This window comes from Lagenorhynchus albirostris, chromosome 8, assembly GCF_949774975.1.
Source record: "Lagenorhynchus albirostris chromosome 8, mLagAlb1.1, whole genome shotgun sequence".
Lineage (NCBI taxonomy): Eukaryota > Metazoa > Chordata > Mammalia > Artiodactyla > Delphinidae > Lagenorhynchus > Lagenorhynchus albirostris.
The window spans coordinates 11,203,639-11,225,906 of record NC_083102.1 but is presented as its reverse complement, the minus strand read 5'-3'; the positions used below and the strand labels follow the sequence as shown (position 1 = coordinate 11,225,906).

The window sequence follows — 22,268 nt, the reverse complement described above, 5'->3', positions numbered from 1 at the left end:
AATTAAACAAACATCAGATGTTAGAACCCCAAGAGGAGGAGCAATGCGGCAGGAGGGATGCAGAGCTGGAGAACACAGAACAATCTCTCACAGGAAGGCGGACACAACAGCGAGGGATTGTGCCCCTATCTGGGAACCGGCAACCCTGCCGCTCGCCGGGGCCCACAGGTCCGCCCGCGCCCCCCTCGCGCCCCCTCGGCCTCCGGCACCGCCCTCTCCCTACCCGAGCTCAGTCCACGGCCACCCGCCCCTGATCCAGCCTGCGGGGCATTCGGAGAGGGCCACTCACCAGGTCGCCCTGCAACTTCCAAGGCGGCAGCTGGGAGAAGGAGGGCAGGGGGCAGAGGGAGACGCAGGGTTTTGCGGGGAAGGGGCGTCCCAGCAAGCGGCACTGGGCGAGCGAGCTGGGCGGAGACGAATTGGGGGTGGGGTTCCGGACTAGTCTCCTCCTCCCCGCTTCCTCCTGGGCGGGACCGCGACCCCGAGGGGCGGCGCTTGGCAGGGGACAGCACTTCTTTGTGTCGCCGGCCCTGTCGGCTCGGCATTGCGGTGGCCCCCATTCTGGCAGTGGGGACGGCCGTCTAATTAAAGACAAAACTTCTCTGACTAGTCATTAGTAAAGGAAATGGCTGAACAAACCATAGACACAGTCTACAGAGTATTATTCAATTCTCATGAAGAGGTTAGATCTCCATTTCGTTGGAGGAATGTACTTGACATATTGGCTAGGGGAAAATAAAAATTGCAGAAATTGTTGAATATGCTTTCATTTTTATAATAAAAAGCATCCCTCCATATATTTGCATTATGGTGGGTGAAAGGATAGCTACATCTCTACCTGCTAATATTTGTTTAATTTGAGGAACAGTGCAGGGCAACTTTTATATAGCGCTGCATTATTTGCACTGTTACTGTGTTGTTTGGTAAATTAAAAATTATATTATATCTCAAGCAAACAACAGGTGGCTAAAATTGATTCTTCTGTGTACTTTTCAAATCCTCTTTCTTTCCTAAAGTCCTTTCTGATGACCAGTTGACAGTTGCTCCTCCCTTCTCTGAATTCCAAGTTCCTACTTTGTGTGGTGACTTCACCTAGCTCAGGTGCTACGGTAGTATAATGTAGGATAATGGTTAGGAACTCAGACTGTCACCAGATAACCTGGATTCAGATCTTAGTGCTATACTTTAGGGGCTGAGTGACTTTGCACAAGTTACTTAATTCCTCTGTTCCTCGGCTTAAGCCTGGTGAGTGAATACAAAGTTCTTAGATCAATGTCTGGCATATACAGTAAGACTGTATGACTGCTTGTTAAATAAAATAAATATTCTGGTCATCCTAAGATTTAATAAATGTTTCAAGAAAATGCATACTTTTTCATCTTGACTAGGATTTTGGTCCAAATCCAAGTCATATTTCCTTTCTCCATCTCCCTTCAATCCTCTTTCCCCAAATTGAATCATATGAACAATAATTCAATAGGAGCATGTGGGCAGGTGAGCTCACTGGCAGGGTTTACATAGAGGAAATGCCAGGAACAGAAATCAAGAGGACCTGAATTCAGGATCCTGCTCGGTGAAGGAGTGATGGTGAGGCTGTCTTTTATCTTCTCCAGGGGTCAGGGTCCTCTTCTAAACAAAGAGGGCTGGTGACTTGCTTGCTAAGACCCTTTTGGGTCTGAAATGCCAAGACTAGTAGCACCAAGGTAAAACCTGAAACATTGTTTCATGAAAAATTTAAACTTCAAAACAAAAATGCATATACTGCATACATAAAAATAAATAGTAGGACAAAAATATACATGGGAGGGATACAACCTAACTTACCTCTCAGAATGGTGGCATGAGACTTGGTGGGGAAAAGGTTATAAATGTCAGATTTTGTTTCTTAAAAAGGAGGAGAGACACACAGAGGGAGAGAGGGGGAGTGACGTTGAGAGAGAAAGAGGGAGCTGAAGGAAAGGTGATAAAATGTCAACACCTGATAAATCTGTTATATTATTTTCTGTACTTATCTGTAGCTTTGACAGATTTTATTATGAAAAATGTTTAGAAAGGGCAAGAAGGCATTAGACTTTTAATGGTTACCTTCCCGGAGGAGAAACCGCAGGGAATCCTCTTTGAAAGACATCTGCCTCCTTAGGCCCAACTGGTCTCAGACCAAAAACCCGACCACTTTCTCAGTCCCGCAGGGCCCACTCCCCTGGGACCCTGGCCGCGTCTCTCCCTCTCGAAGCCCGGCCGCAGGGAACTCGGTTGGTGCTCCGTGGCCTGCTCTGGTCCCAGAAACCATCTTTGTACAAGACTCACCCGTAGCCCAGCAATATCCACACCCGCTACTTCAAAGGGGGAAGGGACTCCTCTGCAGAGACGTGACAAGGAGAAGGGGCACACAGCCCGGGATTTGAAAATTGGTGGAGGTGGTGGTGGACGCTGCGGGTAGAGGTGAGCAGCGGCGGGGGTGGGGAGGGAGAAGGCAGCCGTCCAGGGAGCTGATTGGCTGACGCAGCGGTGGGGGCGGAGCCTGGCCGGCAGCCCACAAACCGCAGAGGCCCCGCTTTGTGTCAGTTTCTGCGCGCAGATGCCCCCAGCAAATGCAGGACGGAGAACCCCCGCCCCCGCCTTGGCAGTGCTGCAGGGCAGTTTGCGGAAAAAGAAATCCGTGATACTATTTACCAGCAAACGAGTTGGTGGATAGTGATAGTTCTTTATATAAAATAATACAACTATTTCCAAGGATGTATTAAATCTATATATATTTGCCAGGAGTTTGGCTATATTTATTTATTTTTATCACAGCTAATAAAGGTTTTTTTAAATTATTTTTTTTTACATCTTTATTGGAGTATAATTGCTCTACAATGGTGTGTTAGTTTCTGCTTTATAACAAAGTGAATCAGTTATACATATACATATGTTCCCGTATCTCTTCCCTCTTGCGTCTCCCTCCCTCCCACCGTCCCTATCCCACCCCTCTAGGTGGTCACAAAGCACCGAGCCGATATCCCTGTGCTATGCGGCTGCTTCCCACTAGCTATCTATTTTACGTTTGGTAGTGTATATATGTCCATGCCACTCTTTCACTTTGTCACAGCTTACCCTTCCCCCTCCCCATATCCTCAAGTCCATTCTCTAGTAGGTCTGTGTCTTTATTCCTGTCTTACTATATTTGTATTTTTAATAAACATTTAACGTGGTATTAAAACGGAGATTTTGCAATTTTGTACAAATAAATTTAAAAATATTTTTATATGCTTATATAAACACAAATTTTATGGAAGACATACATCAAACTGTAAGAATTGGACAGTAAAGAGAAGATTATTTGTATTTTTTCTTCATACACCTCATTAACGTTTCAACGGTAATATATATTATTTTGTGATAAAAATAGATAAATTTAATCAACGAAATAGATAAAATATCCTTGCTCAAGCAGCCGGTAGTGACCCTCCTATAAAAATGATTTCTCCCTGTGTATGGGTTTCCTGAATTTCGTTCCTAGTCCTGACTCATTTTAATCAAGGAAGAGTGGGATGCAACACTTGACTTTTGAGACAGGATCTGGCTTTATGCCTGACAACGTGTTGTCTTGAATCAGGTGTCTGCTCATCTAGCTTGGTGAGCTCAACATTAGAAACCAGGGTGAAAACCACAGCCCCTTTTTATGGCTGGCCCCAAAGGCCTACAAGATCTGTGGGGCCTCTGTATACTGTCCCTGTTTCCTCACCCCTCACCACCCTGGTCCCTATACACTGGGTACCTAAGGAGAAGATGTCCCCAGACCAAACTATCCTCAGGAAGAGACAATTTTAAAGCTTTCTCCCCTAGCACAAAACAGGGTCCAGGCTGGACCTTCCACAGGAATGTGGATTCAAGGTAAAGTGGATAGAGTACCACACCTTGTACTACTTCAGGGTTTCATTACAACTCCCCAAACCAGAGTAAGCCCAAGCCAAGAACTCTGTCATTCTTTTCCAGATTCTCCACTTCATGTGGCCGTAAACAGGTGATCCGTGATGTCCAACTGATGGTTGAATGGACAAGACAGATGATTGTGGGGTGAGGAAAGCAATCCTAGGATCACTCCTCTATGAAACAAATAGGACCGTGACATAGAAAACTGACCAAATTGCAAATTTTCTGTATTGTAAGTTTTCTCCTCATCTTCGTGCTCTTTTAATTTTCTCCCTTAAGCCTTTTGTTTTCTGTATCTCCCAAAATTTCAACTGGTTCTATCCTCTCTTTCTCTGTTTCAGACTCTACCTTACTAGCTCAAGTATAAATCCTGTATCCTTTCTTTTTTTTTTTTTTTTTGGGGTACACGGACCTCTCACTGTCGCGGCCTCTCCCGTTGCGGAGCACAGGCTCCAGACGCGCAGGCTCAGCGGCCATGGATCACGGGCCCAGCCGCTCCGCGGCATGTGGGATCTTCCCGGACCGGGGCACGAACCCGTGTCCCCTGCATCGGCAGGCGGACCCTCAACCACTGCGCCACCAGGGAAGCCCCCTGATTCCTTTCTTATTTCTACTTACCCTAGAGGTTCTGTTTTACTTTCCAGTTTCTGCCGAGTAATAGAGACTGCCATGAAATCCTGAAAGCACTGAAATAACTTTTGGGATATTAAGTTCTGTAGATACTCAGCAACATAGGAATGAATGAAGTTATTAACAGTCCATACTACAAAATGTTACGCAGTTTTTAAAACGATGAGCTCAAGTCAAACCTTGAGGAATGCTCTCAACATATATTTTTAGTGAAAAATTAATGATCCTACTTTTGTATGTCTCTGTTTATCTAACAGGAAAAATAAGGATATATTTGGCTACCTCAGGAAGTGGGAAGGGTTGACCAGTAATTTTTTCTTTAGATATTTTGTATTTTTAAAATGTTACAAAAATTATTTTGAAATAAAAAATAAGACTTCAGTAATACCACTCTTAAGTATATATCCAACAGAAATGCATACACACATCACCAAAAGACATGTACTAGAATGTTCAAAGCAGCACCATCCTTAATAGTCTGGAAGTGAACCAAAAGCTACTCTCACTGCTTTCTCATCCCTAGTGCCGGCACTACCTTCTTTAAACTACTTTTTATTTTTTGGCTGCGCTGAGGCATGTGGGATCTTAGTTCCCCCACCAGGGATGGAAGCTGCGTCCCCTGCATTGGAAGCACAGAGTCTTAACCACTGGACCGCCAGGGAAGTCCCCTACTTTCTATTATAAGAGTCTTAACTGTTACTTTCAGACCCACAAATATTGAGAATTTATTATCAAAATGTCTGCTTTAACAAATTCTAAAGGATAGATCTCAAGAAGAAATAAAATAATCTTAGATAAACAATCTGAGATGTAAGACAAAATGGTGAGAGACTTCCAATTCTGTCATTGAGAAAATACCTTGTTTAGAACAATGCTTCCACTAAAAACAGCAATAAAAGTTGGATAAAATGTAGGAAACAAGGGAAGACTTTGAAGAGCAAACAATATAAGCAGGATGAGAGAAGCTACAATCCTGAGGGAAGGAAAACTCAGGACATGAACTGCACATTCACTGTGGCTTCTTCTTTTAGGGCATTTTCCAGTTCACAATGCAGGATAACTGAGGCCAAGCAGGAAGTGTCAGCGTTACTGGTTCAAGATTACCAAACCAGTTAAAACTCAAACGAGTGAAATTTCAGACAAGAAGAAACCTCAGAGAAGTGAATCTAAAAATCTATGTACAAATTCCCCTTAAGTCACTGGCTGACTCCTAAGCTATGCATGCACAGGGAGAGACCCAAAAAACCTGCAGAAAATAATGGCTAAAATGCCAATCAATTGAGCAGTCATTTCAGTAGCTGTACTATTATGGAAATATGGAGGTCCAGTCCCACCAAAGTAACTGATTTTTATCAACACTATCTGCTTTCAGTTGAGACATGAGAAAAACCATGGCATATGAATAAAAATAATGCCTGAGAAGTAAGGTCTATGCTCTTGGATAAAGGAAAAACCTGAAAGGGACCAGTTCTAAGAAAGCTTAAAGCTAATCTCTGATATTATTAAAGTAATCTGCTGGTACTTTATCTGTCCCCCACGCCAGAAAAATCCTCTTTGATAAACAATAACATCAACCAGAACTTTCTGATTTTTCATTCATGATGTCCTGCATCCAATCAAAAATTTAGAAGGAGGCTAAAAATAAGGATGAATTATCAAGAACTCAAGAGAAACAACAAAAAATAGAAACAGACAAGTGGTTCAGACATTTGAGTTCTTAGACAGGGACTGATTTTAAAATAACTGAGATTAATGTGTTCAAAAATAACAGAAACAGGTTGGAGAATACCAGTATAGAATTAAAACGTAAAATATTAAAATAGAAATTTTAGAAATAAAACATAATCATTGAAATCAGGAATTCAATAGTTGGTTGTAATACCATATTAGACACAAATGACCAAAGAATTGATGAACTGCAACAAGAATCAGTAGAAAGTATCTAAAAATAACACACAGAGGAAAGAAAGGATGCATAAGGAGATGAAAGGATACAGTAAAACTATAATAGGAATTATGAGACATAGTAAAAAGTCTTGACATATGTGTAATTAGACTCCCAGAAGAAGAGGAGAGACAGTGAAACAGAAGCAATATGCTAATAATTAATGATTGAAAATTCTCAAGAGATGAAAAACATCAAAACTCAAATTAAAAAAAAAAACCCTCGGGCTTCCCTGGTGGCACAGTGATTGAGAGTCTGCCTGCCTATGCAGGGGACACAGGTTCGTGCCCTGGTCCAGGAAGATCCCACATGCCGCGGAGTGGCTGGGCCCGTGAGCCATGGCTGCTGAGCCTGCGCGTCTGGAGCCTGTGCTCCGCAACGGGAGAGGCCACAGCAGTGAGAGGCCCGCATACCGCAAAAAAAAAAAAACCAAGAAAAACAAAACAAAAAAACCCTCCTCATTCCCTAAGCAGAATAAATACAAAGAAAACTACACCTAGGCACATTATAGTCAAATGCTAAGAAACAAATTCAGAGAGGAAATCTGAAAGTCAGCGAGAAATAAAGGATACTTTCCATTTAGAGGAACAATAATACATCTGGCTTTTCAAAAGAAAATGATAGAAACCAGAACATAGTGGTATTGGTTAAAAAAAAAAAAAAAGAAGACAATCTGCCAACCTAAAACTCTATGCACAACAAAAATATCCCTCAAAAAATCAAGGCAAAAAAAAGACAATTTTAGATAAACAAAAGCTGAGAGAATTTGCTAGCATTACAGTATAAAAAGCAGTACTTCAAAATTAAGAAAAATGATCCCAGATGGGAGTACATAACTATAGGAGGAATTGAGAATACTGGAAGGAGTAAATACCTGGGCAAATATCAATATTGATATTTAAATAAACAAATACGTCTTGTGGGATATAAAAGCATAATAAACATACAAGAACAAGAGCACAGCTGCAAGATGGTGGTTAATGAAGATAAATGGTTTTAAATTTATTGCATTGTTTGAGCCTTACCCATACCCTGACACCAAAGTCAGACAAGGAGACTATAAGAAAGGAAATTACAGACCAACATCCCTGATGAATATAGATGCAAAAATCCTCAACAAAATATTACCAAAGTGAATTCAACAGTACATTAAAAAAATCATACACCATGATCAGGTGGGATTTATTCCAGGGATGCAAGGACGGTTCAACATCTGCAAATCAATAAATGTGCTACCACATTAACAAAATGAAGGATAAAATCATCTCAGCAGATGCAGAAAAAGCATTTGACAAAATACAACTCCCTTCCATGACAAAAAATTATCAACAGATTGGATATAGAAGGAATGTACCTCAACAAAATAAAGGCCACATATGGCAAGCCTACAGTTAACATCACACTCAAGAGTGAAGGCTGAAAGCTTCCCCTCTACGATCAGGGACAAGACAAGGTGTCCCCCTTTCACTTTTTTTCAACATAGTACTGGAAGTTCTAGCCAGAGCAATGAGGCAAGAAAAAAGAAATGCCATCCAAAATGGAAAGAAAGAAGTTAAATTGCCTTTGTTTGCAGATATCTCTGTTTGCAGATGACTAACTTCTTTTATTAAGCTTTTCTATATATAAACTTGCAGAGACAATTCAACATTATTACTTCTTCCAATCCATGAACAGAATAGCTTTTAATTTGTGTCTTCAGTTACTTTCATCAATGTTTTATAGTTTTCAGTGTACAGGTCTTTTACCTTCTTGGTTAAATTGGTTCCTAAGTATTTATTGTTTTTGATGCTATTGTAAATGGGATTCTTGTTTTAAATTTCCCTTTCAGGAAATTGCTAAATTGCTGTTAGTGTATAGAAACACAACTCATTTTTTTTTTTTAATTTAGGTCCTGACTAACTGGTACTCACTTATTTATTTAAATTTATTTATTTTTGGCTGTGTTGGGTCTTCATGGCAGTGCACGGGCTTCTCCTTGTGGTGGCCTCTCATGTTGCACAGCACAGGCTCTAGGCACGTGGGCTTCAGTAGTTGTGGCACGTGGGCTCAGTAGCTCCGCAGCATGTGGGATCCTCCCTGACCAGGGCCCGAACCCTCGTCCCCTGCATTGGCAGGCAGACTCTCAACCACCGTGCCACCAGGGATGTCCCCACAACTGATTTTTGTAAGTTGACTTTATATCCTGTAACCATACGTTCAACTGATCTCTGACAAATGTGCAAAGCACACACAATGGGGAAAGGATAGTGTCTTCAATAAATGGTGTTGGAATAACTGGATATCCACATGCAGAATAACGAAAGTGAATTCTTCCCTCATACCATATACAAAAAGCAATTCAAAATGCATTAAATACTTAAACATAAGATCTGAAACTGTAAAGCTACTAGAAGAAAACATTGGAAAAAAGCTTAACACTGGGCTGGGAAATAAATTTTTGGATATGACCCCAAAAACACATGCAATAAAAGCAAAAATAAACAAGTGGGGCTATATCAAACTAAAGTTTCTGCACAGGGAAGGAAACAACAGAGTAAAGGGACAACCCACAGAATGGGAGAAAATATTTACAAACCATATATCCAATAAGGAGTTAATAATATCCAAAATATATGAGGAACTCAAACAACTCAATAGCAAGAAAACAAATAATCCAATTAAAAATAAGCAAAGGACCTGAATAGACATTTCACAAAAGAAGATATACAAATGGCCAACAGGTATATGGGAAAGTACTCAAATCCACTAATCATCATGGAGATGCAAATCTAAACCACAAGATATCACTTCACACCTGTTAGAAGGGCTAATATCAAAAAGAGAAAAAATAGCAAGTGTTGGTGAGGATGTGGAGAAAAGGAAACCCTTGCACATTGTTGATGTGAATGTAATTGGTACAGTCATTATAGAAAACAGTTTAGAGATTCATCAAAAAATTAAAATTAGAACTACCATATTATCTAACAATCCTAGTTCTGGGTATATATTCAAAGGACATGAAATCAGTAACTGGAAATAATATCTGCACTGCCATGTTCATTGCAGCATTATTCACAGTAGCCAAGATATGGAAACAACCTAAGTGACTAACAAATGGATTAATGAATAAAGAAATTGTGGCATATATACACAATGGAATTTATATAGCCATTAAAAAGAAGGAAATCCTGCCATTTGTGACAACATGGATGAACCTCAAGGCATTATGCTAAGTTTTGAAATAATTCAGAAAGAGAAAGACAAATACTGTACAACTTCACTTACATGTGGAATCTAAAAAAGTTGAACTTATAGAAGCAGAGAGTAGCATGGTCGTTACCAGGAGTTGGGGAGAGGTTGGAAATGGGGAAATATTGAGCAAAGGTTGCAAAGTTTCAGCTATGCAGGCTGAATAAGTTCTGGAGCGCTAATGTATAGCACAATGACTGTTGTTAACAATATTGTATTATATACTTGAAATTTGCTAAGATAGTATATCTCAATTGTTCTCACCAAAAAACGGTAAACTATGCAAGGTGATCAATATGTTAATTAGCTTGATTGTGGTAATCATTTCACAATGTATACATATATCTAAACATCACATTGTACACCTTAGATATATGCAAGTTTTATTTCTCAATTATACTTCAATAAATGTTATGAGTTAAGTGTGCTATACTACTAGAATTACTGCTAAAACATTTGACCTAAAACATTAGAACATGTAACTTCCAAATAAGAGAAGGAGTAAAATGGGGAATAAAAGAGAAAAAAGAAAGAGTGGTTAGGAATGAAAGAGACAGATAAAGCAGAAAAAATTAAAAGCAAATATAAGATGTTAAAAATAAATCCAATTGTATTACTAATCACAGTAAATATAACTGGATTAAATTATTCAATGATGTTATAAATTGCCTAACAAAAATTTTAAAAACCTAGGATTTAAAGAAATACACATAAGTTTATGACATATATGCTTTTTTATGTACTGGTATCTCATTGTGGTTTTTATTTCTTTATTTTTAAATTTTTTAGTTTACATTGGACTATAGTTGATTTACAGTGTTGTGTTAGTTTCAGGTGTACAGCAAAGTGATTCAGTTATACATATACATATACCTATTCTTTTTCAAATTATTTTCCCATTTAGGTTATTACAGAATATTGAGCAGAGTTCCCTGTGCTATACAGTAGGTCGTTGCTTATCTATTTAAAATACAGTAGTCTGTATATGTCAATCCCAAACTCCCAATCTATCCCTCCCCACAACCTTTCCCCATAAATTTGTTTTCTGTGAGTCTGTTCTGTTTTGTAAATATTTTCATTTGTATCTTTTTTTTTTAGATTTCACATATAAGCAATATCACAACATATCTGTCTTTCTGTCTGACCTACTTCACTTAGTATGATAATCTCCATGTCCATCCATGTTGCTCCAAATGGCATTATTTCATTCTTTTTAATGGCTGAGTAATATTCAATTGTATATGTGTACTACATCTTCTCCATCCATTCATCTGTCAATGGACATTTAGGCTGATTCCATGTCTTGGCTATTGTGAACAGTGCTGCAATGAACACTGGGGTGCATGTATCCTTTCAAACCATGGTTTTCTCTGGATATATGTCCAGGAGTGAGATTACTGGATCATACGGTACTCTAGTTTTAGTTTTTTAAGGAATTTCCATATTGTTCTCCATAGTGCCTATACCAATTTACATTCCCACCAACAGCGTAGAAGGGTCCTCTTTTCTCCACACCCTCTCCAGCATTTATTGTTGGTAGACTTTTTAATGATGGCCATTCTGACTGGTGTGAGGTGATATCTCATTGTAGTTTTGATTTGCATTTCTCTAACAATCAGTGATGTTGAGCATCTTCATGTGCCTGTTGGCCATCTGTATGTCTTGTTTGGAGAAATGTCTATTTAGGTCTTCTGCCATTTTTTGATTGGGTTGTTTGTTTTTTGGTATTAAGCTGTGTGAGCTGTTTGTAAATTTTGGAGATTAATCTCTTGTCGGTAGCAGCGTTTGCAAATATCTTCTCCCATTCTGTGGACTGTCTTTTCGTTTTGTTAATGGTTTCCTTTGCTGTGTAAAAGCTTTCGAGTTTTATTAGGTCCCATTTGCTTATTTTTTTTTAATTTCCATTACTCTAGGAGACAGATTGAAGAAGATCTGTGATTTATGTCAGAGAGTGTTCTGCCTACATTTTCCACTAAGAGTTTTATAGTATCTGCTCTTAAATTTAGGTCTTTAATCCATTTTGAGTTTATTTTCGTGTATGGTCTTAGAGAATTTTCTAATTTCATTCTTTCACATTTAGCTGTCCAGTTTTCCCAGCACCATTTATTGAAGGGACTGTCTTTTTTCCATTGTATAGTCTTCCTTCCTTTGTCATAGATTAATTGACCATAGATGCATGGGCTTATTTCTGGGCTTTCTATCCTGTTCCATTGAGCTATATTTCTGTTTTTGTGAAAGTACCACACTGTTTTGATGACTGTAGCTTTGTATTGTAGCCTGAAGTCAGGGAGCCTGATTCTTCCAGCTCTGTTTTTCTTTCTTAAGATTGCTTTGGCTATTCAGGGTCTTTTGTGTTTCCATTCAAATTAAAATATTTTTGTTCTAGTTCTGTAAAAAATGCCATTGGTAATTTGATAGGGATTGCATTGAATCTGTAGATTGCCTTGGGTAGTACAGTCATTTTGACAACATTGATTCTTCCAATCCAAGAACATGGTATATCTTTTCATCTGTTTGTGTTAGCTTCAATTTCTTTCATCAGGGTCTTATAGTTTTTAGAGTACAGGTCTCTTGCATCCTTAGGTAGGTTTATCCCTAGGTATTTTATTCTTTTTGATGAGATGGTAAATGGGATTGTTTCTTTAATTTCTCTTTCTGGCCTTTCATTGTTAGTGTATAGAAATGCAACACATTTCTGTATATTAATTTTGTATCCTGCAACATTACCAAATTCATTGATGAGCTCTCGTAGTTTTCTGGTAACTTCTTTAGGATTTTCTAGGTATAGTATCATGTCATCTGCAAACAGTGACAGTTTTACTTCTTTTCCAATTTGGATTCCTTTTTATTTCTTTTTCTTCTCTGACTGCTGTGGCTAGGACTTCCTAAGCTATGTTGAGTAAAAGTGGTGAGAGTGGACATCCTTGCCTGGTTTCTGATCTTAGAGGAAATGCTTTCAGCTTTTCACCACTGAGTATGATGTTGGCTGTAGGTTTGTCATATATGGGCTTTATTATGTTGAGGTATGTTCCCTCTATGCCCACTTTCTGGAGAGTTTTCATCATAAATTGGTGTTGAATTTTGTCAAAAGCTTTTGGCAAATTCTATCAAACATTTAAAGAATTGTTAACACCTATGCTTCTGAAACTCTTCCAAAAAATTGCAGAGGAAGGAACACTCCTAAACTCATTCTATGAGGCCACCATTACCCTGATACCAAAACCAGACAAAGGTGCCACAAAAAAAGAAAATTACAGGCCAATATCACTGATGAACATAGATGTAAAAATCCTCAACAAAATACTAGCAGATCAAATCCAAGAATACATTAAAAGGATAATACACCATGATCAAGTGGGATTTATCCCAGGGATGCAATGATTTTTCAATATCCACAAATCAATCAGTGTGATACACCACATTAACTAATTGAAAAATAAAAACCATATAATCATCTCAATAGATGCAGAAAAGCTTTTGACAAAATTCAACATATATATTTAAAACACAGATTTAGAAAGATTTAAAGTGAAAGGATTAAAGAATGATAAATGAGGTAAACACCAATCAAGAAACTCTTGATTTGATGATATATGAATACATTAAGAATTCAAAACAAAAGCATTAATATTTTATTTTATTTTAGCCATAATATTTTATATCCCTACATTATAAAATTTTCAATTTATTCCAATTCCCTAATAGCATTGCCTCAAAATATATAAAGTAAAAATAAACAGATCTACAATGAGAAATTTCAAAATTCACCATCATAGTGAGAGATTTTAATGTATCTATTTTTGTATTGATAATTTAAGCTGATAAAAATTGGTGAAGGGCTTCCCTGGTGGCGCAGTGGTTGAGAGTCCGCCTGCTGATGCAGGGGACACGGGTTCGTGCCCCGGTCCGGGAAGATCCCACATGCCGCGGAGCTGCTGCGCCCGTGAGCCATGGCCGCTGCGCCTGCGCGTCCGGAGCCTGTGCTCCGCAACGGGAGAGGCCACAATAGTGAGAGGCCCGCATACCGCAAAAAAAAAAAAAAAAAAAAAAAAAAAAAATTGGTGAAGATATGGCAGCTCTGGATTTCATAATTAACACACTTGTTTTAAAGGTATATACAGGACATTATATAATTAGAGACTACACATTATTTTCAAGCACACAAAACTGACAATGTGCTAGGATGTAAAGCTAGATTCAATAATCCAAAGGAATTGGTATCATAATTCTCTGAATTAATTATAAATTAGCTAGGCAACATTTACTAGAAGATAATAAAATATTCTTTATGGAGTGACTGGAAATTCAAATACACATTTCTTAAAATTTCATGGCTCAAACAAGAAACCATAATAGAAATGATAAATATTTAAAGTATGATAGCAAAATATTCATATCAAATCTTGTGAGATAAAGCTAAAGAGCAGTGACACAAATTTATAGCCTGAAGAGCTTATGTAAGAATGATAGCTCAAAATTAATGAGTTAAGCATATACCTTAAGAGCTTAGAAAAGAAATAACAGAAAAATTCTAAGAAAGCAGAAAGAAGTAATATAATAAATAATAATGAAGAAAACGAACAGTTTGTGTGTGTGTGTGTGTGAGAAAGAGTTAACAAAGTAGTCCAAGTTCTGGCAAAATTAATCAAGCCAAAATGAGAAAGAAAATATACACACATTAGTAATGAAAAGGGGGTCATAATAATAGAAAATGTTTAAACGGATAATGAGAGAATATTGTGAACAAGTTTGTTCCATTAATTTTGGTTAAATATCTTGGAAAATGCAATTTATGAAAACTGATTCCATAAGAAAACCTAAATAGTCCTATAATCTTTAAAATAATTGGACCAACAGGTTTAATATCCTCTGACAAACTAAACTCTAAACCCTGAGTGTTGTGCTGGTGATTTAAAGTAATATTTGACCAGATAATTCCAATCTTGCACAAATTCTTCCAGAGAATAGCAACAGTGAGAATACTACTCATCTTATTTTATGAAATGATATTAATGACAGATAAGGTTAGTACCATAAAGAATATTTACAGGCCAATCTTAATTCACATATATAGATACAAATATTTAATGCTTATCCTTATATCTATATCTAAAAGTTATTAGATATTTATCATAGAGAGTTTATTCCAGGAATGTAAAGTCGATTTAATATTACTTTGAATAAACTAAACTTCACCACATTAACATACTTAAAGAAAAAAATCATATGAGAAAATCAATAGCTATAGGAGAAGCATTCAATGAAACATTTACTCATAATAAAAGTGCTTACCAAAAGAAGAACTGAATTTTCTTATCATGGGACAAAGCATTTACAAAATAACCATCATGAATGCAATATTTAAAGTTGATATAGTGAAATCTTTTTCTTTATTATCTTAAGGATAAAACAAGACACCCCTCCCTACTTTTATTTAACATTATGCTGGGGTTCCTAGCCAATGCAGTAAGACAGGAAAAGGAAATTAAAAGTGTAAAGATTAGAAAGGAAGAAACAAAACTGTCATTATTTTCAGATGATATAACTGGCTTTTTAGCAAATCTGACTCTATAGGTAATTTAGAATTATTAATGGAGCTTATCAAGTTTGATATATAATCAATATATAAAAGACAATTGGATTTCTATACACCAGCAACAAACAATAAGCTACAAAATATAATTTTTTATAAAAAAACATTTACAATAGCAATAAGAATATAATGTACTTAGAAATAAAGTCAACAGAAACGAGCAAAAGGAAAACAATGAAAGATACTATAAAACATTACAAAACATTAAAAAATATTAATGGTAAGCTAAATAAATGGCATTATATACCAAGTTCACAGATGGAAAAATTCACCTTGAAGAGACCATTTCTCCCAAAATTGATACATAGAATTAATTCAGTATCAATAAAAATTCCAGCAAGTTTGTTTCTTTGCTTGTTTGTTTCCTGTTTTGAAGAATTTGACAAAAGTTTATTTAAATATTTATATGGAAGATCAAAGGTCCAAGAATTGCTAAAAAAAACTCTTGAATTAGAATGAAGAGGTGGGAAAATCTTTCCTACCAGATTTAAAGACTTATTATAAAACTATAGTAGTTAAAAACAATTTTGTATTGATGTAGAGTTAGACAAATAGATACTCAGAGAGAGTAGGGAGCTTAAAACAAATTCATGCACATATGAAAAACTTGATTCATGCAGATCACTGGTGCTAGGACAGTTGATTATTCATATGGAGTAAATAGTATAACAAGAAACTTCCAGGTGGATTAAGACATTGCCAAATACAAAACTTTAAAAACTTTTAGAGGAAAGTATAGTAAAAGTGAAATTAAAATTCAGAACTTAATTCATTGGCAGAGATAGGCAGACATATGGAGAAAGAAAAGCTAAGCACCAAAGTGAAAGCAGATATTTGCAGCATATGTGGTTAACTAGGGATTGACTAGCATCCAGGTTATGTAAAGAAAGCATTCCAATAGACAATACGAAAAATACAAACAACACAACCTGAAAATGAATGAAAGAGAGGAAGCAGAATTTCTCAGACAGAAAGGAAAATAGCTCATCGTTATATGAAAATATGGTCAGTTTCATTAGTTATCAGAGAAATGTTAATCAGAATCAAAACTGAATGCTATTTCATGCCTGCTCGACTGGCTAAAAATGAAGTTTGATAATACCAAATTGTGACAGGTATATGTAAAAACAGGAACTCTCATCTGTTGCTGGAGAGAGTGCAAACTGGCTCAACACTTTGGAAACAGTTTAGCAATAACCTAAGAGAGTTGAACATACACAAATCTTAAAACCCAGTATTCTACACCTAGGTGTACACTCCAAGGAACCAGAGTGAATGGGTGCACGTGAACCAGAAGGCATGTACAAGATAGTTAGAGGACATTATTTGTTAATATCCCAGGTAGTAGGCAGCCTTTAAAATGGCCCCCAATAATCGCTGCCTCTAGATATTCATGGTCTTGTTTAACCCCCTTCCTTTGAGTGTGGACTGGAACTAGTGACTCACTTCTAATGAACAGAAGATGGCAAAAATGATGGGATGTCACTTTTGAGATTAAGTTACAAAAAGTCTCTGGCTTTCGTCTTTCTCTATCTCTGGAAGCCTTCACTCTGGTGGAAGCAAGCTGCCATGCTGATCTTATACAGAGGCCCATGTGGCAAAGAAGTGAGGCCAACCAAAGCCAGTGAGGCCAAGAGGCCTGCCAACAGTCATGTGAGTGAGCCTGAAAGGGGTTGCCTCCACCCAGCCTTGAAATGACTGTAGCCCTAGCCAATACCTTGCTTAGCGCCTGAGAAAGACACTGAGTCAGCTCCCAGCAAAGCTCCTCCTGGATTCTTGACCCACTGAAACTGTGAGATAATACGCTTTTTGTTTGTTGGTTTTGTTTTAAGCTGCTAAGTGTTGGGGTAATTTGTTACACAGCAATAGATAACTAATATAAACCCCAAAGGAGCAACAACTAACAAATGTAGAATGAATGAATTATAGTAGACTCAAGCCATAAACAGTGAAAATGAAGGAATCATCAACTGGCGTGAACTTCAAAAACTTAAGAATACGTATGGTGCAATGCCATTAATACTAAAGTAAAAAATAGGGAAGGCCAACACATATATATGTTTTTGGAATATACACACAAATGGTAAAATTATAAAGGAAAGCAAAGGCATGATTAATACAAAAAATCAGGATAGATGTTATCTCTCAGGGAAGGGAGAAGGATGAGCAGGACCTAGGATACAAAGGGGCTTCTAGGGTACTGCTATGTCCTACTTCTTGACCTAGGAGATGGTCAGGCACTCACTTTATTAGTGTATATACCTTTTATTAATAAATTAAAAAAAAAATCAAACCAAAGGAAAAAAGAAAGCAAAGTACTGCAGTGAAGTCAATTCACAAATAAATATTTTGGGGTACAGAAGGATGGATGGATGGATGGATGGTCAGCTAGCCATACGTTCTGTCCTTTATGTCTAGTTAGACCTGCACGTCCTCCAAGAAGTTTCCATGATTAACTGATTCGTAAATTTTTTTCTCCTATACATAAGGCCTTCTCCCTCCATTTCAGGTTGAGCCAAGTCAGTGGCCAGCTCGGGTCTGTTTACCTGGGAACTGTTCAATCCAACCCTGACTGCCTCAGGCCAAAGGCACTGCATTCTGAAGAGTCCGCCCGACGCCCCGCACCCACTCTCCCGCACCTTGCCCCTCCCTCCCCCACCGCAGACACACTCAGAGCCTGAGGGCGCGTAGAGCACTTGGGGAGGAAAGCACTTTCACCTTGCGCGCCCTGCAGAAGCAAGCCATCCCCAAAGAATTCAAGAGCAAGTCCCTGGGAGGTGAAATGACATCGCCTCCACGGTTCCTTTCAGCTGAAATCTCGACGGCTCCCAGCGGAGCACAAAAAAGCACAAGAAAACAGGGGGTCCCGCGCCTCCAGACCAGCAAGGGTGAGTAACAACGAAGCAAGAAGGGAACAGAGATGGAGCTGCAGGGAGACACCAGACAAGGAGCCGAGAAATAAACAGCAAGCCATCCTCTGTGGCACTCACCTGCTGCCTCCCCTTGGGTACCGCAGAGGCCCCACGGCAGCCCTCACGCCTCCCGGACCCCACACAAACGCACGTCCCGGGCATCCGCATCGCCCACGTCGCCCGTCTCCCCGCCCGGCCACCCGCGCTCCGGACCGTGGCCTGTGTCATCGCCAGGCCTCTCCTGTCCAGAACCCATAGCGGGCCCACACTCACCCTTAGCCCCGCTATTACCTGCAGCGCGGGTTGGGGGCAAAGAACACCAGCTAGGCGGGGGCGGCGGTGGTTCTCAAGGGGCAGGAGTTCCTCAGGCGAAAAGGGACCGGGCGGCTGACTGAGGACTGGGACGTAGAAAGGACGGGGCTTGGGGGTGGCTAAGAGGGGGGCGGTTCCGGGATCTGACTGGTGGCCGCGCTGGTGGGGGCGGAGCCTGGCCGGCCGCCCCAATTGCAGAGGCCCCGCTTTGTGTCAGTTTTTGCACGAAGATGCAGCCTTAAATCCGCCTTAAATCCAGGATGCAGACCCCAGCCCCTGTGCTGGGAGTGCAGGAGGGCCATTTGTCGAAAAAGAAATCTGTCAGACTATGAACAAGTGAACGGTTGAAAATAATAATATATTTTCATATAGTATAATGCACAATTATTTCCAAGGACGAGTTAAGTCTATGGGTCCTAGACATATTTTGAATTAAAAGAATGAAGTTGCCTTAAAATGGATGGTATGGTTACATGCTTATATAAGAGAAGACAATCTCACGGTGCTTATATAGGGCGAAGGGCTAAGAATGAAGAAGTTGGCTATTGATACTTCATAACCACTGAATTTTTAAAAAATATCACATGTATTGTTCTATAAACCAAATAAAACAGGAAGGTGTTAAAATTTTTTGCTGACCAACAAATAGGTGACAGATATTGGGCATGAGGGAGAGACAAAAAGGTGTAGCTGTTGAAAGCCTGGACCCTGAAGCCACTGCCACATCTGCTTACCAGCTGGGGAGTGCATTCCTTTCTATGGGTGCCCTGACAAAGGACCACGAACTTGGTGCCTTGAAACATCACATTTGCTGTCTTGCAGCTCTGTGGGTCAGAAGTCCAGCGAGTGAGCATCTCACGGGGTACATCAGGGTGTAGGCAGGGCTCCCAGTTCCTTCTGGAGGCTCTAGGGGAGAATCCATTTCCTTGCCTTCTCCGGCTTCAAGAGGCTGCCCGAATTCTTTGGCTTGGGCCCCTTGCTCCATCTGCAAAGCCAACAGTCTCATCCCTTGGATCTCTGTTTCTGTCATCACATCCCATTCTCTGCTTCTCCTCTTTCATTTGTTTCTGGGTGAGTTTGACCTGTTAGTTCCTTTGTGTCCTGGACCCAGCAGGCCTCCCTCAGTTCTAAATCTACTGCCCTTTTTATGCTCATTTCCTTCGGTCTTTCTGTTCCTCTTGTCCCTTTTACATTGTTCATCTTTGTCCCCCAGATAATTTAGTTTTTTACAGGTAGGAAGTGTTGTGGGTAGAACATCTTCTCACCAGAGCACTTGCGTTGTTCTACTGCTGCTGAAAAGTCTGCTGCTTCTCAGAGTTGTTGACACACATGTGACATGTGTGAGAAGGACGTTCTAAACTCCCAGGGGCTGTCAGGCAAGTTCCCAGTCTTCGTGGTCTCCTCTCTCCCTCCTTTCTTCTCCAGGCCCGCCCCAAGGCCAGACTCTCCTCCCCAGGCCCAGAGCCAGTCTGCAAAGAGCATGTCGGTGACGTCAGAGGAGGAGGGGCGAGGGGTCCGGGGGTGGGGGGAGGCAGCAGGGGGAGGAGAGGAGCTGTCCCCACTGGCAGGGAATTTGCTGGCTGAAGTCCACGTAGTCTGCTTGTGTTTGCTTGTGTTTGCAGGCTGGAGGAGGTTCACAGGCTGCGCTGGCCTTGTCTCCTGCCAGCCCCCAACACACACACACACACACACACACACACACACACACACACACACACACACTCTCTCTCTCTCTCTCTCTCTCTCTCTCTCTCTCTCTCTCTCTCTCTCTCTCTCTCTCTCCCAGCAAAGCCTAAAGGACCTAAAGGACTGGGCTGGTGATCCTCAGGGATTTTGTACTGAAACCACTGGAGCCTAATTAGACATCTGAATGTCAAGGGCATGCTGCATGTCCACCTGTGCTCACCCTTTCTGCTGCCTGTGTTTCAGTATTCCTTTTTTGATAAAGGTGGAACCTGGAGGAGATGTTTTAGCTCTGGAACTCTGTGACCAGTTGCACAGCAAAAACAACCCCAGCTGAAAATGGTGGGCTCTACTGCTGTCTGGGAAGAGAGTGTGGGCGGGCAGGCATGTGCTTGCCTTCTGACTGTCAGTTTTTGAGAGGAGGAGGGATATGGCAAGAGAGAAACGCAGCTGTCTTGGCGGAGAGAACGAGAGAGAGAGCTCAAGGCCAAGGAACCCGGGTCTTTTAGCAACACTCAGTCTGCAATCCCTCGACACCCACCTGCATCCACCCGGTCCCCCAGGATGCCCCACTCAACTGCACAAACATTGGCTTTTCCCTTCACCTTCAAAGGACTTTGTAGTCAGAAACTACCCCTCTGTGCCTGGGTTGCCGGGTTGCTCACTTCTGGAAACCTCTGAGAAGTGAACCCCATTGTCTGCCCTCCAATCCCAGGTCAGGCCTGGTAGGGTAGCTCTGAGGGAGATCAGACTTTGCAGGGAAGTGAGGGGACTCATGACATGCCGGGGTTTCGAGGAAAGGAGGTATGGGAGAAGGGAGCAGAGGTCGTGCTATGAACACAAAGGCTGACCCTCCCCTGAGTAAGAGGGAATTCTTCCTGCCTTCAAACTGGGACGTGGCCTTTTGTCCTGCCTGCAAACTCCAGCTGAACCATGGGTTCTTCCTGAGTGTTGTGCCTGTTGACCTTCAGACTGGAGTTACACCATCTGCTTTCCTGGGCCTGCAGCTTGCAGACAATCCCTGCAGATTTTGAGACTTGCCAGCCTCCATAACTGTGGGAGCCAATTCCTGATAACATCAATAAATCTCTCCCTGTCTATCTATCTATTCATCCATCTATCCTGTTGGTTCTGTTTCTCTGGAGAACTCTAATACACCCCCACCTTCTCCTGGGTTATTCACTTGGAACTTGCTGACCAGCACTATGTACACCCCCCCGTGCCCCCCGCACTGCTCCCAGCCTCTACATGGCTCTGCTGCTGGTCACTCCTGTTAACTCCTGAATACAAGCCCCTCGCAGGGGCTCCTCTTTATTCACAGAAGCGAAGGGTGAACTCAGGACAGGCCTTACTCCACGTGGTTCCTCGTGCTTTTTTTCTCCTCACCACCCATTAGAGATCTATGTTGTACAGCAAACGGACTTCCAGTGTGGAAGGGGGAGATTTCAGTACACTGATTGTTAACTCTTCACCCTAGTCTGGGATAAAACCTCAAGGGAATCTGCTACAGGAGAGTCTTTATGGTTGCTTCCTTCTCTCCCCATTTCTTTCCTCATCTCCTCATACGTCCCTCCCTGTGGACTTTTATAGGGACTAAAATAGATGTTTAAAATGGAATTATTACAAACACCAACGCAAAGAAGAAAATTTTTAAAGCTCAAGCTTGGAATATTTTGTGTTTGGAAATCAAGTTTGCTCAGTCTTAAGTAGGAACTTCACTGAGAAATAAATATAATCAAATTAGGAACAGTGGGAGGACAGGAGGAAACTGGAGGAAGACTGATTAAGCTGGAGAATTTTTTTAAAAAGAAAAGTTAAGTGCTATCTCTTTTTTTTTTAGGATAATGACTTCCTCATTTTTATGAAAGCAATACAATGCATAAATAGATGGGGAGAAAAGGAAAAACATAAAGAGGACCATACTGTACATACTATTTAATTTAAAAGGTATCTGTCTTAGATAGTTTGGGCTGTTACAACAAAAATATAGACTGGGTGAATTAAACAAGAAATATTTATTTCTTACAGTACTGGAGGCTGGGAAATCCAA

The 22,268-nt window shown here is 40.2% G+C and overlaps 1 protein-coding gene across 4 annotated transcripts in view; it reads right to left on the bottom strand.

Moving 5' to 3' along the window:
* Positions 1–18,541, bottom strand: part of TCAF1 (TRPM8 channel associated factor 1) — a 44,458-nt gene extending 25,917 nt beyond the window's left edge. For 2 of the 4 annotated variants that reach the window (XM_060156467.1, XM_060156464.1), the window contains exon 1: positions 2,308–2,430. The gene's annotated coding sequence lies outside the window, so the exon portion shown is untranslated. Of the gene's footprint in view, positions 1–289; positions 404–2,307; positions 2,431–18,496 lie in introns of those variants that run through there. The other 2 variants (XM_060156466.1, XM_060156465.1) reach the window with 2 other exon arrangements.
* Positions 18,542–22,268: the final 3,727 nt, after the last annotated feature.